The sequence below is a fragment of the Pinus tabuliformis genome, chromosome 5_1 (assembly GCF_031772625.1).
Source record: "Pinus tabuliformis cultivar Carrire ecotype Pingquan chromosome 5_1, CPIR1, whole genome shotgun sequence".
Lineage (NCBI taxonomy): Eukaryota > Viridiplantae > Streptophyta > Pinopsida > Pinales > Pinaceae > Pinus > Pinus tabuliformis.
Window position 1 is genome coordinate 687,833,902 of NC_142305.1, and position 15,694 is coordinate 687,849,595.

The window sequence follows — 15,694 nt, forward strand, 5'->3', positions numbered from 1 at the left end:
TCAAGCCAAGGACCAGCTAATGCAGAATCAAAAAACCAGTCAAAACAAAACTCAAATCTTTTTGTTCTTTTTGTAAAATGGAATTCAATACTCAATCAACAAGCACTTCGAAATTTGCCAAAGAGACAACTCAAAGGTAGGTTGCTCTCACAGGTAGACTTTATGACAGGTCCGACTCCTAAGAAAGTTGACAAAACCAGAGAGATCTAAGGCTTGACAACTTCTACCGCCAAAGTCACTACAGGACCTATTCAAAAATCAAACCCTAGGGCTTAAACTTCTATGAAATCCACTAAAACACTCAATGCTATCGAAACAAGTTCAGGTGAAGATCTTTGACAAGAGACTAATGGATATGGGCAGTAAAAACTAAGAAAAAGCAAAATCTAAGAGGAAAAATGTAAAAAATGAAAATTTCTTAATTTTTAGCAGGGTACGCAGGCAACCTGTTAAGACAGGTGCGGGCCCGCTCTGTGCACACAGCAACAGTGCGTACAGGTACGCACTGTGCAATACTCAGAGGGTGCGTACTACTGAAAAAACCAAGAAAAACTAAATTCAATCTAACCCTAAGCTAACCCACCCAAATACAAAGTCACAGAGCCAAAAGCCAGAAAATAAATGATTTTTCTCAGATCAAAGTTGCATACAAAGGAAAAGACTTTCACTCAATGGAGTCCCCAGCGGAGTCGCCATTTTGTCAGGCGGAAAGAGTCGATAGTGTGGACACAACCAACCTCCCTAGGAGCCTAAGACTCTCTAGTGACAAACAAGACAAACAAGAGCAATCCTTCTCTAAACATGCATTTACTATATAAGAAATCAAGTGTTTAGATCCTACCTGTAGTCCAACGCTGTTGTAGTAGTCCAGCCTCGTCGATCCGGATGAGCTCCTCCTTCACTTCGAAACCTGCATTCACTAACAATCAAACGATTAAATAGCACTTGATAATCTCATAAAATAAAACATATTTAACACATAGACCAAGGAGTACATGAAATAACTCATAAATAACAAGTTATTGAGAAGAATGGACTCATTTGCATTAATAGGAAACAAAAGGAACAATTACAACCTGAGCCTTGGTGTTGTGCAAGTCCCTCCCAGGGTCCATTAAGAGTCCTCCTTTACTTTGACAAAGCTCACCCACTTCCAAATAGAACAAGCAAAGATGGTAATCTCTCCTCACAAGCCTCTAAATGGGAGTCCTAATTCCAGCAGCATCTACCCTTAGAAATGTTTAGCTTCCAACCTCTCCTCCTTCTGACCCTATGCCTGTATTTATAGTGCTCAAGAGGAAGTTAATCAGGTCCACCATCAATGGGATAATCCCCTCTTTGGATGGGATAGCTCCCTTATTGATGGGATAAGTTCCTCTTTGGTAGGGGTACATGAACCATCTGGAGGCGCTTCATACACGTCAAACATACTTCTAGAAGCCTCTAGAAATGACCACAAGTAACTTTTTTGGAGTGAAACTTGCGCCTTTTGACCTTTACAGGGGTACGCACCTGCCCCTTTACATACAGAGCATACAAGTACGCAGTTTTTGTGAACATTAGGTGCGTATACGCAGGTAAGGCCGAGAGAATCTGCGTACCCAGAGATAAACACATTTACAAAGACTTTCTCTCTTTTTGGAGTTTTGACATGGAGAGCAGAGGCATAAGACTTGCCCAGGAGGATAGCATGATTGTTGATAGAGCCATACTAACTGTAAATAGCCATGGTGACATTTTTTAGTGTAACACTAGCAAGTATGTGATTTATGATTTGTACATGTTTTTGCTTTTTTAAATGTATATTTATGATGCATATTTTTGTAGGATGTTGATATCATGTATGTTTTCTTGCAAATGTGGGGCCCAGAGGACGACCATTGGCCTACCTAGTAGAAAATGATCTGTAATTTATGGGTCTGGTCAGCGCGGATGTTATACCGCAGTAGTGGAGGGATGTTGAGGAGCGGGCAAGATTTGAGAGGCTAGCACAACACCACATGTTAAAGATTGGTGGTCCTTCTAGAGAGGGGTCCAACTCCTCCACCTCTAATGATATGACGAGATTGTGAGAGTATGGCAAGGGAGATGAGGCACGATCAGTGGCATTAGAGGCGCAGTTGAGGGACTATGTGGATGTTTGTGATCACGTAACCACTTTGGCAAGGGGGATGCCTAAGGAGGGGTGGGCTGGACTAGGATAAGTGGTGATGGAGATAGTGATGGCATGTGACAGAGCACTACAACTGACTCTACGGTGCCTTGTGATGGTAGTGGCTACGACGCATCCCATTCTAGCTCCAGATGAGGCAGTGGGTCCTCAGGCGGGAGGTGGAGGGGAATATCCCTAGATAGAACTTTTATGCATGTACTAAGGAAAGCACCCATTATGAGGATGCTCCCATTTTTGATCACCTATATTTCCTGGCCTTGAGCTAGCGAATGTATATTCATTTTTTGTACTCACACACACACACAAACACATATATATATGAGATGTTATTTTTTGCGGCTTATGATGATGTTTCTTTGATGATATGATTCTATACATGTGATGCATTTCTGCATTTATGTGATGGATATTTTATTCATGCTTTATGTTTATTGATGCCGATATATATGTGATGCATGCCAATCTATGATTTGATTAGCTATGTGATCAGCTATATGATTTTGATTTCTTAATATATGTGTAAATGTGATATGATCAAAACTTCGGGCTAACTTTTGTGCATGCAAATGTTTTTGAAATAGGCATGGATCGTGAACTTTGAAGGCTCTATTCAACTGTGATACGACAAGTTGGGAATCAAGGAATACATGTAGGTTACTAGTACCTAGATGGGAGGCATTGGCCAAGAGGCCTATGATGGCGTCATACTCAGCTTGATTGTTGGTTTCCGACCCTATACATAGTCCATTGGTGAGACATGGTGTGTGGTCGGGAAATTATATGGCCCACCCTGCTGTAGCAAGGTTTTTCGACCTTCGAGAAGCACCATCATCGAACCTATGGTGATAGGTTGGTGGATGATCCATCTATGCCACATGATGAAAAGAGGATTTCAGAGTGAATCCATGATGAATTGGTAATCATAAAAATAAGTCATGGTATACACATTATCATATTAGGGCTAATTGAAATGTTATGGATGAAATATTTTAAGATAGAGCTGGTTGACGAGACCTTTGAGGCAAGTCCCATTGAGATCTGCTAAAATGCATGCCCCCTTGAGGAGGAAATGTTTGAAAATGTAAGGGACTTTCCATAATGTCTCAAATTTCCATGGTCATAAGGCTTCTTTAGTGACATCATAATGAAGGACTAAATCCCCTTTCGTAAAGGACCGAGGGTGACACTATGGTCAAAGCTGACTTTCGTCCATTTTTTGTGTTCATTACGCTGGAGAGATTTTTGTTGAATCTCATAAACATGTTCCAGCTGAGAAAACCTTTACTCTAAAGGTGACGTGTTGGTGAGAAGTTCAATGGCTGAGTGCAAGGTAGGGATCTCACACTCGATGGGGAGGACTGCTTCAACCCCTTAAACTAAATGGAAAGGTGTGAAACCTGTGGATGATTTGACCATTGTGTGGTACACCCACAAGGCTGAAAACACCATGTGGTGCCATTTTGTTTTGTGGTTTTTCACCATGTGCATCAACATCATTTGAGGACTTTGTTGAAAACTTCTACTTGACCATTGGACTAGGGATAGTATATGGAAGAGAACTCATGAGAGAAACCAAGGTGTTGGGATAACTCCTGAAATATTTTGTTTTTGAAATGTTTGTCATGATCGGATACCAATTCCTTGGGAATACCGAACCATGTTATGACATGGTTAAAGAAAAATTGTGCATTAGTTTCTGCGGTATTATTGTATGTGGGCATGACCTCTGCCCATTTGGTGAAATAGTCTACGACAACCACAATGTACTTGTGGTTGCCGAATGATGGCGGGTTGTAGGTCATGAAGTATATGCCCCATTTGCAAAAGGGGTTGGCAACGACGAATAGGTGTAGGGGAGCTGGTGGGGATCACACCTTATGAGCATATATTTGGCACTGCTCACATCTCTTGACTGCTTGAATACAATCATGAAAAAGAGTGGGCCAGAAATATCCAACATGAAGGACTTTTTGAGCAGTGGCCATCCCCGAGAGGTGGCCACCACAAGCCCCACTATGGAAATCATTTAATACCTGCTCATATTGTTCGTGAGTAAGGCATCGATGAAGTATGGTTTTGACACCTCTTCGATAGAGGACATCCCCCGAAAGAAGGTATTGGGGGGCCTAGTGGCATATGCGCCTCTGGTCATCGTGAGTAAGTTGAGGCTTGAAATTATGAGTTCATAAGAAGAGGAGGATATCGTCATATCATAGGTCATCTACTGATAATAAGAACAGATGTTCATCAGGGAATGCATCATTAATGGGGGATCCTTGGGTCTTTGTGGGGAGATTAGTGATGAACTCGGTGAGGATAAGTTCCTTCTTGCTCTTGGGGGAGGAAAACTGAAGATCAAATTATTGAATAATAATGACCCATCGAGCGTATTTGTGGTTCATCATACAATGAGCTAGCAAGTATCGAATAGGGTCGATATTTTCTATTACGGTGGTGGTTCGTAAGATTATGTAATATTGCAGCTTCTATATTGAGTCGATGAGGGCTAAGTTTGTTTTTTTAGCTAGCTCATACTTCAATGCAGACCCGAAGAGGTTCTTGTTTACGTAGTATATTACATGCTCTCTATTATTAGGTCCTTCTTGGACTAACACCCCAACAATGGATACTTCAGATGCTGAGAGATAAAGGGTATATCCCTTGTTATGGTTAGGAGGGCTAATCAAAGGTTCCTTGGATAATGCATCTATTAGGGCTTCAAATGAGTCATGTGCCTCTTGGTCCAAGTGGAAAGGGATATCTTGATGAAGAAAGCACAAGACGCCTTGTGCACAGATGGCATAGTCCTTACCCTCTAAGCTTTGGAGTTTCTTTAAAGCTTTTGGAGGTGCTATTTCCTTAATGGCTTGTACTTTGAGAGCACCGACTCTAATACCTTGATGGGACACTATGAATCCTTGTAGTCATCCTATATTAACATAGAAGGCACACTTGAGAGGGTTAAAGCATAAGTTATATTTTCGACATCGTTGAAATACCAAGCGCAGGTCCTCCAAATGGTCATCTCTCTTCTTGGATCATACAGTAAGGTTATACAAATAAGAGAGAGTGAGATGAGTCATATGATGGGAGATATAATTCATGGCTCGCTGGAAGGTGTCCCCCACATTTTTAAGTCCAAAAGGCCTTACTCGATAGGAAAATGTCCCCCATGGGGTTATGTTGTAGCAGCTGCAACATCCTCCAATTTTTTTTCCTACACTTAAATTCTAGAGCCTACTGTCGATCTTGTGATCATTTGTTCCTTAGTCACTTACTGGTCAGCTGATGATTTCAAGCTCCCTTCTTGGATCTCAAGTGTTGTTCACACTTATATCTTTATATAGAAAGTGTCATCTCCAGACATGGGATTTATCTCTTATCATGAAAAGTGAAGTTTTGGTTTGCTTCAAGGGGAAATATTTATGAAAATAAGTTTTTCTCATCATATATACATGTTTCTCACTCATTAACAAAGTTTCACGCACTATCACACAAGTGTCGACATTGTCATCACAAAGTCTATCTTCGGTGTCGCACTTGTCGGAAGTTGCCAAAAATGTTCTGCACTAAGGGAAATGTGTTTTCATATGTCTAGATGATCTACGTTGTGTCACCAAGTGTCCAAGTGTGTGTTCACAGTAAATTTCTATCATTTTTCACATCAGTTCCACTAATCCCACACTTAGCCAAATTCTGGAGGATTCCTAGCAACCTAAATTCATCCAGCCTTATCGAACTATGCATTGCATAGTACCAACCCTAAATAATCAATATTGCTCCTTGGAACTATGAAATGCTCAGACTCTACCTCCCAGAACTATGCATTCCTCAACCTCAGTGCTCAATCCCAAGCCCTGACTCCCAGAACTACACAATCCTTCTCCCACCCCAGACAGAACTGCACAGTTGCACAATCACTCAACCTCATATGTCCTCCATAACTGTGCAGTTAGCTGAACCAGTGCCTCAAATCTCAGCTCAACTCAATCAATGCCAAAACTACATAATATTATCCCTCAGTCTAGCCCAGTCACTGATCCTCCCCCCTTTACCTACTATCGGTTTCAACTCAGTCAATGGATTATCATTCAACATCTTAGAATAGGGGTTTATCATATTGATGTCATCTTGTCGTGAGTGGATTGCAAATATAAGAATTCTACCATGATATAGCAAGATGATGAAGAAGGAAATAAAGAAGGACATGATAAATGACAATTAATGAGCTTAGTAGAAAAGATAATCATCAGATAATAAGACCAAGGAAAATTGGGATATGTGTTGGCTTGTTGGGGCCTGACCCAGGTTTAGAAGTGATTTAGCCAAACAAATCTCGAAACTACCAGACCTTTCGACAACAGTCTACGGTGCACGGACTGAGGTCTCACCCGAGGTAGTATGGGAGTGTGTTGGAACTAAGTTTCCGCACCCTAGGGATGTCTTGATGAGGTCTAGGAAGTTCTCGAGCCCAACCTGCGTGCTTGCGCTGCTTCGCGCAGCCGTCTGACCTTCGTAACTTGTGCAACTACTTCCGCGCAACTCTGTAAAGAGCACGAAGAGGTGCTATCTAGATCCTTTATCTTTACTATGCTATTACTCTAGATCTTGACTTAATTGTGTGTACCAAATCTTCTTATTAACCATTCAACATTCATAACAAGTGCGTGCAATCATAAAACTATAAAGAGATGCATAAATACAATAGACGCATAAACACACAGATCTACAAGCAGATGCACAATATTTCAGAATCAACTTATCTTTTATTAATCCTCTGTTCAGATACAATCCCAACTCCACCCTGCACACTCAGCTGCAGGGGTCCGTGTACACAGCTGCGGACTCTACCTGGCCTCTGCGCACTCAGCTGCAGAGCCTCTTACTACTACTACGACCCAAGACTCAGACTTATATACTCAAAGCATATTCTTCATTCAAAACCCATATTCTTTCTCAAATCTAAAAAAATTACCTTCTACACTTAGAGCCTCGCTCTATTTATATAATCCCATGGTCCGCGGACCATGGGTAGGCCGACGCGTTCTATATTAAATTACATTATTTTAAGGTGGACAACCCTAGACTCTCGCGCTTTGTGCCCGCATTTTGCGGGGTCTTTACATTACATCGACCAACTTTAAGGCTTTAAGCCCCAAAACTTGCTATGGGGGGATCCGCTGCCCAATAGGCTCTCAACACAATCGTCGTGAATCCTCCCAAGTCACTCGGCTGGTGAAGTGTTCTTCGCGTGGAGTCCATCCAAAAACTTCTGTGCTTCGCTTACATCTGCCACACACTCTTCCACTGTCCTCTATATCAGTTGTGTGCGAATCTCCGATGCCTCGTTGTCAGGTGCATTTCCTTGCCTGAGTGCATACATGCCATGCATCTGTGCCAGCTTTCCCTCGATATTGGTGGTGACCTTGAATGCTTCCTCGAGCCAAGGCTGGATGCATGCTTTAAGCATTATTTCTTTCTAACGCACGGCATCCACCTGTTCCTTTAGAGCCTGGGCCTCCCTCATATTGGCCAGTTGCTAAGTAAGGGCAACCATCTGTGCGGTCCCTCAGACATTGTCATAGGTCTGTTGCAACTCCCGCGCTTTTGTCTCTACACGTTGTAGTGTTGGGTCTTCCTATAGTGAAGTGAGGGTGAAGAGTGAATGATCTAACAAGCCCGTGCAATCCTGTATGGCTCGCTCTATTGCTTCCAACCCCGATTAAATGACCTGGTGGCACTGCTCTTTGACTTCCGAGGGTGCAGAGGGCTACGCCTTCAGCCGCAGTTCTGTGATCTGCAGGTTGAGGTCTAGTTGGATCCTCATTGCTTCTTCCTTTGCCTTGCGGAATCCACTAGCCAATTTGTGGATACACATACCTACTGATAAGTCTGTTGCAATCTCTAGCTCGGGGATGCAGCGACATGCTTCCTCGACGATTTTCTCCAACTGTTGAGTCTGCGCTATTGATTCATCGTGTTGAAGGCTTAGTTGCTTGATGTTGATTCACTATTCACTAAGCATATGTATTGCACATCCTTCTCTAGCACGGAGCTCTGTCGTCGCTCCATCCTGCAGCTGGTATAATATCTCTCGCGGAAGGGTAGCCAAGTTTAGCCCAAGTCCCTTGAGCTGGCCTACGTCGGCTCGATCCTCCATGTTGTCCGTTGTCAGTGCTCCTTCTGGCAGTGCAACGGTATTAGCCATTTTGGCCTGCAACAACTACTCTATCGCTGATGTACCCATAGCCTTGTAACCGGCTACTGTTCCCTGTTGTGGGGGTTGCACTTGAAGTTCCTGGAGTTGCGCCCTGAGCGCCCCCAACACATTATGTTGCTCCGTTATTGCTTCCTGGAGAGCCTCCTTGGTGACCTTGTGAATTGTGTCACTAATGTCGTATAGGTCACCCTCGATCAGTGTAATAGATACCCCATCTAGTTTGGAAGCCTTGGTCTTTTTTTGGGGCCTTGTCCGTTCTGTACTGTGCGGCCGCTTTAGCTGTGTTAATGTTGTGTGTGGGTCCGCCCCTACCACCGTGTCATTTATCCCTTGTCCTATGGTCGGATTCAAGCCTCTTCCTTCCTACGTCATGGTTGCCTCAGATGTTGGTGGTGCTGCTTCTTTTTCCGCTACGGCCTTCGCTGCCTCACGGGAAGCCCGTACTTCTGCAACTAGCTGCTCGTTCCACTTCTGTTGTGCTAGCAGCTTGGCGACATCCTTCTGTTTTTGAATCGTCGTCTCATCATGCGCTGCCAGATCTGGTGTGCACCATTCCAGTGGCCATGAGTCAAGCACTACGAAAACAACGTCATCAATTTTGATGAAGGGTAGTGTGGTCCATTTCTGCTCTGGATCCTTCCGCGCCCTAATATATACATTGTGCATATCGACTTTAAAGTCTGCAAAGCTCTGCAAACTGTCGTATATTATGGGGGATAGGTGCAGCTTTTTATTGATCCTCATCTGTATTCTCGCCTCCATGAATATCCATAAGATCTTGATCTCGTGGATGTGCGTGGCGTGCCTTGTCGCCCAGAGCGAAGCGTATTTTGCTGCTTCTAGAAAGTCCTAGTAAAGGGGAGGAAACTAACTATCCTCAGGCAATTCTCCTGCCACCAATAGGATGGATAAGAGCAACCACATGTACTGGAAGGTCTTACCCTACTCCTGGGCCTCCTTGCAGTTCATCAGGAACTCCTCGCAGAGGAACTGCGCCCAGTTGAACCATACCCATTCTGCACATTGCTTCACCAACACGATGACCGTTGCTGGTACCTCATTGCCATGACATTTTCTCATCACTTTTCCTGCCAACAACTGGGTAGCGACTCAGACTCCTTTGTTTTGAATGCTAGTAATAACGTAACCCCTCTGCTTTTTCTCCAACTTATATTTCTTTTTCATGGCCTCTGCAATCGCCAAGTCTCCACTTGTGCCAACTATTTCCGTGGGGTCCCTTCCCGTACAGGGAAGCCGAGAAATCCTATGAATAAGCTCCGTCGTGATGGGAATGGGCTCCTCTAGCCACAAGTACCCATCGTGCACTAGGCAAAGCAGTTGCCTGATGACAAATATCATGATTGGTGCCTGATGAAAGTGTGGAATCCATAGGAGGTGGAGTAGCTCGGCCTCCTCCACCCCGCGCAGCCATTTCCGTGGCTAGTTTCCAAATGAGGGAACTTTTCACTATTAGCGAGGTCCTAGTCTTCAAACTTCATTGTGGGTATGCGGCCCACAGCTGAACCTTCAAATAGAATTCCCTCGGGGAGGAATGGGGTTTTGAGTGCACTTTTAACAACATCCAAATCTTTAGGTACCTTTACCCTCCCTTTCCGCGGAGGGACATACTTGGGCAGCTTTGCTGCGGTGTGTACTGGCAGGATGTCTTCCTCCATTTCTACCTCTGGTTCAATCTCTTCTACGAATTCCTGGAAATCCTCCTCCTCCTCATCGCTCTCAATATTAACTGTTTTTCCCTTCTCCTCCATAGACAGCTTACCAAACCGCGGGTTGCGCAGAGACATATGGACCGGTCCTACTCCCTGTGGGTCCTTTTTAGTCCTTGGCGTTCGAGGCGATTTTGGGATTTCCGGTGCATCCCCCACCGGTGACATAGGGCTCGGTGCGGCTTCCTTGGTGGTCGACATTGCTCTGCTTAGAAGGTCATGCGTCTCTTTCGGCAATGCTTCAAATGCTGAACTTGCTTTCAAAGCCTCTAAAGCTGTAAAGTCCATACTCAATAACTGAATTCTCAAGATGCCAAGGGTTGTTCGGTGGAGGACCATCTAGGATTTATAGGCCTGCCGGAATTCAAATTCGACCATTCCCCCCTCCTTTGGCTCATTAATGCCATATTGGCGGCAGATCGTTTCAAATTGAGTTCTAACGCCGTGTCTTAATTGCCTGTTGCCCACTCCTTGTTGTATTAAATGAGATATCTTGTCATGAACAGTGATTCCAATGGTCACTTCCCAGTCCACTTGTGTGACAACGTGGCCTCCCATGCGCGCGCAACCGTTGGGAGAGACTGGCCCTGCGCATAGTCCTTCTATCGCGCCGCTTCCATACTGACTCTTTTATAGTCCTGCGCTCTCTTCCAACTTCTTGGAGTGCTGAGACTGTGCTTTCTATAGATAGTTAGGTGGTTACTCCACCTGCGCGAGGCTTCCTTGCACCTTCCATCCTAGTTCGCGGGTACCCCGCAATTACCCTGATGTCAGTCAGTGCTTCACATTCTTCTTTACATGGTGCGCTCCCCCAATTCCTCTGTCTAGTGAGGTGCGGCCACAGCCATGGTAGCAAAACCCCAAATCCTTCCAATGCGGTAGTGTGGCTGCCTACCTTTTGTTTTGTCGGGCTTAGTTTCTCGGCACGGCCTGCCTGTGTAATTTTGGTTTCTAGTTTGTTGATTTCTTTGTCCAAGATCCTGCTTTTCTTCCTCATTTGTACTCGATCTTCTTCGAGTTCGCGAATTTTCAAGTGCCCTTGCCGAATGGCTTCCTGAATCTGCATATGTTTGGCCCCGTGTGGCGGCAAAATTCCTTCGTCCTAGTCCTTACGACTCATTCCACTTACGTGAGGATTCCTTCCTCCCAAACATATGGCCTCGACTCTGCCCGTCATCTTTAAGATCATTTCCATGCTCAGAGTCCTATACATGGCCCTAGAGGCCCATCAAATCGCTGGTACGTGCTGGTCCCAATCAGTCGTCTGGCCTGGTGAACCTTATTCAAGATCCCGCGTATCCTCTTGAATGCTTCTATGTGGAAATTTTTTGGTGCGCGCCGCGTTTCCTGCTACTGTAGCTGGTTTTGAGTGTCGATCCTTAGTCTGGGATGTGTTTTCACAGCACACATCTACACCCATTGACACAGGTGGGTGCGCAAACTGCGTCGTCCTGGCTGCCCAGCTCTTGTTCGATGTTGGGGGCTTTCAAACTGTAAGTGCATCCATCTTCTACATTCGCTCTAGTTTCCAATAGTCTTCTGATGTGTACTCCACCACCGTGCGGGTGTCGCACGCAACGCCCATTCCAGCACACCGTACTACTGTTGTTTTGGTACCGCACTTTAAAATTTGTCTAATAATTCATCCACCATTGTTACCCCATCATATGTTGGTAGTTCCCTTGCTTATGTTGTCACACACCACAGTGATCTAATCATCATGTTGCAATTCAGCGTTGTCACTTCGTGCAACCACTTCTGCCAGCGTTATACTTCTTCATCTAAATCCGAAGTACATGAATTGTCACATTCCCACGAGATTCTCCCATCTGCAGTCGGGTTCACCCGATCCTGGTCTTGTACCATTATCTGGTAAATGCAATCTAGCTCATCGTCATGCACAGGTTCAGTGTATCGCACTCCTTCGGCTGGATCTAACGGAACTACTACGCGTAGGGACTTTTTCTCGAATATCATCTTCCGCTTCTTTAGGTTGATGACTCCATTAATATCAGTGGCCCAATCTATTCCTGGCAACACGGGATAAGGATTACTGTCATCAACAATCTCTCACTTCAAAGTCCGTATGCATGCTTGCGCCTTTGATATCAACTGTTACCCCTTGCAACCTCCCCATGGGCAAAATCTTCTGTTGGTTCGCCATTCGTAATTGAATAGGGGACCACTGTAACATGGGCCTGCCCATGTATTCCAAAGATTACCTGATCCATTTCATATTCACCAATCTGTGCCGTCAACCTCATCTCCCTTCCAATGCGCAATGTATGCTTTCCCAGTTTCCGGACTATGCGTGGTTCACCCGACCCTGTGCACTGAGTGATCAGCTCTTGTAGTCCTTTAACTGCCCTATTATCACGTAGTAGCTTCATGCATGTCTCTAAAAAGGTAGTAAGCATAGAAGGATCCATTCTTGGCTCTGGTTGATCCTTACTACCTAAAGTAGAGGCCTCCGCGAAGCTCTTCTTAGCTTCCATAAACGTCTCCTTTGCGTGTTCCAAGTCAAACTCCGGTTCCTTTGTAGGAGCCTTACGAACCCATGTATCTTCCTTGAGATGCTTCCCCTTATCTTCCCCTATGGTCGCGCTACTTCTGAGCACCATATTCACATTTGGGTCTTCTTTGCGTGGTTCAAACCTCATCATTTGAATATTTTGAGTCGGAGTAGGCTGAAGTACTCCTTTCTCACACATCTGTGCGATCAACGTAGGACAATCTACTACTTCATGATCGAACTGAGCATAGTATGAACAAGATATTCTCATTGGGTTAGTACAATCACGGGTGTAGTGCCTTGGTCCTCCACAATTGTAACAAATTAATTGTCTGCGGCCCCTTCCTGAGCCCATCCCTCCTCGTCCTCGACCTTGGACCTGAAATTCAGCATGCGCCATCCCCGCGGCTGGGACGAGGCCTCGTGTTTCTATCTGCATTCTATAGGCTGGGGTTCGCTCCATCATCAATTCATAGCTGTGACAAGTACGCTCTTCGTGGCCCAGCAACCTACAAAATTACAAAACAACTACTATGGAGTCTGTATATACTTCTGCAACAAGTGACAATTATCCGTCGTGTGTTTTCCTCCAATCTGACATATCGTGCACCATAGCACGAGTTTCGCACTCGGCCCTACTTGCGCCTCTGGTCTCATTGGCATTGGCCCCCCTCCTATAAAGTAGTTCGTGAATACTGGACAATGATCCTTGTCGTGGCCCTGGCCTTTGCATTTTATGCACTAGACTTCCTCGCGCAACTCCGACCGCGGTGCCCTATCATGCTTCAAGCTCTGCATTTCCAGGCAGAGATTCTGTAGCTGTGCGCGGATTTGTTGAACTCCTAGCCCTAGATCCTGCATCGGTGTTTCATGCAATCTCATCGCCATTTCCAACGCTTCAGCCTGGGTTGAAAGCTTCTGCTGCAACAGCGCCATCCTTAGGTGGGGTGTCAAAGACACCACAAACCACGCGATGTGTTACACATCCGTTAGCGTCATATTAGGCTCACAGATCATACTCTTCAGCCACTGATCCAGATCCCATGGGTTTTGCCTGGCAGCATCGTGATCTCCTTAAATTTGATGATTGACTGCGTTTCTGATTTCGGCCGGCTAAATTCTTTGTTCAGCGCATTCGGGATCTCTACTATTCCTGCATTTGGGTGATCATTGGAATGCTTGATATACCATGTCAATGCACGATATTGTAGCACACTCACCAATGTGGCCTTCTTAATGTTGTCATCCGTGACCCCTTGTGCTTCCCACACTGCTCTTACCACGAACCAGAACTGATCTGAATCCTCATTCCCTACTCCTCTGAATACGGGTAGCTTAATCGCGCTCGCCATACTGAAATGTTGGTTTGGTGGAGGTGGTGTGGGCGAAGATGGAGGTGAAGGAGGTGAAGCAAGTGGTGGCGTAAGTGGAGATGGTAACTATGGAATGCGCTGCCTTATCAAACTGACCGCACTTCTCGGAGAGATCCGAGCGAGCTCTTCCTCGCTCTCTCGCAAAGGTGAAATTAAGAGATTGTTTCCTAATTCCCCGCTACCTCTATAGATCTTTCCGCTCTGCGTCGTTCCAAACATTAATGTATTCACATCACCCATTTTTCACATAACAACATCTTAATCCAGGTATTCAAAGATTTAATGTACTTACCTTGTGGTCCCTTGAGGAAGCGTCTTTCTGCTTCGCTGTAGCTCACGGTCATGTCTATCGCAAATTTAGTGATAAACCCCCTATTATCCGATCAAACCAACAGTCTATACCTCGCGTGATCTTATCTTCTGATGTCTCTAGTCTGTGGACTAATTCTGGAGTCCACACTATCAGTTGATTGAGCTTATACCTTCCCTGGCTATCGGCTAACCTCATGATCCACTCATATAGTTCTGAAGGGAAGGACACGAAGAAGATCTCATGGATTTTTGTATATACGTATCGATCAGCCACCTCTTCTTGGATATCTGTAGAGTTCTGTTTTCCTGTGTCACGAACTCGTGAAGCTTTTTGTCCAACCAGTCTTCAATTTATTCCTTCGTAAGGTTCCAATGGCACGACATCAGACATCCCTTAGGTAGATCCCGGTCCCAACAATGGAACCATTTGTTGGCTTTTTGGGGCCTGACCCAGGTTTAGAAGTGATTTAGCCAAACAAATCCCGAAACTACCAGCCCTTTCGGCAACAGTCTACGGTGCGCGAACTGAGGTGTCACTCAAGGTAGTATGGGAGGGTGCTAGAACTAGTTTTCTGCACCCTAGGGATGTCTTGATAAGGTCTAGGAAGTTCTCGAGCCCAACCTGCGCGCTTGCACTGCTCCGCGTAACCGTTTGACCTTCACAACTTGTGCGACTGCTTTTGCGCAACTCTGTAAAAAGCGCGAAGAGGTGCTATCTAGATCCATTATCTTTACTATGCTATTACTCTAGATCTTGACTTAATTGTGTGTACCAAATCTTCTTATTAACCATTCAACATTCATAACAAGTGTGCGCAATGATGAATTAACCATTAACCATTCTACCATGTTATGGAAAGATGATGAATAAGGAGATAAAGAAGGAGGACATGTTATATGACACTTAAGGAGCTTAGTAGAAAAGGTAATCATCAGATAAGAAGACCAAGGAACACTGGGGTATGATAGAAGATCAGAGATCAAGATCGTATGAAGACTCCATATGATTAACAACCCTTTGAAGGGTAGGTACGAAGAAAAAAGCCTATCTTTCATGAAGTTCAAATGCACCTCTTACTGTAGTATGAAGGATAACTTATCACTATTATATCATTATGTCCTCAATGAAATGTATGGTCACAAACACTAAAAGTCATTCCATGTGTTTCTCTAAGTGTTTTTCTCCCTTTCGCAAGATGGGTAAGATGTCGTATTTTCGCATGTTGGATGTTGCACTTTATTCCTCAGCTCATTTTGGTGGTTTTAAGGGCCCATATTTGTTCTTATGAGTTTTCCTAACCATATAAACACCTGCCTCACTCATTCACAAAGTTTTGAGCACTGTCGCATAAATGTCATCATGATCGTCATGAACCA

At 44.6% G+C, this 15,694-nt stretch overlaps 1 pseudogene; it reads right to left on the reverse strand.

Annotated features, from left to right (window-relative positions):
- LOC149166814 (1-phosphatidylinositol-3-phosphate 5-kinase FAB1B-like) overlaps positions 1-10,408 on the reverse strand; it is a 68,286-nt pseudogene extending 57,878 nt beyond the window's left edge.
- Between the last annotated feature and the right edge of the window lie 5,286 nt (positions 10,409-15,694).